The 688-nt window shown below is 31.2% G+C and overlaps 1 protein-coding gene across 9 annotated transcripts in view; it reads right to left on the bottom strand.

Moving 5' to 3' along the window:
- LOC108729471 (rho guanine nucleotide exchange factor 17) overlaps positions 1-688 on the bottom strand; it is a 57620-nt gene that overhangs the window by 43726 nt on the left and 13206 nt on the right. The window lies entirely within an intron of this gene.

Here is a 688-nt window from a genome sequence, read left to right as displayed (position 1 = left end):
GCACAAGTCTGCTGCCGTCCGGGTGACGCCTTCCGATCGCAAATCTGCGATTAGTTAAAAAAAAACTTTGCGAAAATTTGGAGCAATTCTACAATTCTCGATGAGCGACACAAGATATTTTGAGATTTCACTTTATTTATTTAAATAGATAGATTCAATAAATGTGAAAAACTATTTACAACAAATTATTTTTCAAATTCTCTGTAAGGTAACATGATTTTAAAATAACGTAACGTATACCTATTCTGCAATATTGCTCTTTTTGTAATTTGAGGAATTGCATCTACTGTTTTTATAAGATAAAATAAGGTATACTTATTCATAGTCTTATTGCATAACGTCCAGATCGTGAAGCGAAATAATCTTGTTTGCATTATATATCGAGGTTTAGAATTTTAACAATTTTTCTATACTTCTCTAGTTTTTTTATAGGTACATGTTCATCCTGTAAGAAGTAGATGGCAAAACATTTGGCTTTTATATCGTGTTATGCTATACGTTCCAGTGAACGTTACTACTATCGATACCGTTATTGAATCGTAAAAGCACACATCGTAAAAACATCTATACAATTATTTATGGTAAAACGCGTATTTTAGAAAAATAACCGGAAGTCACTGTCGCGCCAGTGTACCATAACTCTTTCTATGTAAAATCAAAACCAAATTATCGAATATAAATTCTATCC

This window comes from Mycetomoellerius zeteki, unplaced genomic scaffold, assembly GCF_001594055.1.
Source record: "Mycetomoellerius zeteki isolate Tzet28-1 unplaced genomic scaffold, Tzet1.0 scaffold735, whole genome shotgun sequence".
Taxonomy (NCBI): domain Eukaryota; kingdom Metazoa; phylum Arthropoda; class Insecta; order Hymenoptera; family Formicidae; genus Mycetomoellerius; species Mycetomoellerius zeteki.
The sequence above is the reverse complement of the archived record's forward strand: the minus strand, read 5'-3'. Positions and strand labels throughout refer to the sequence as shown.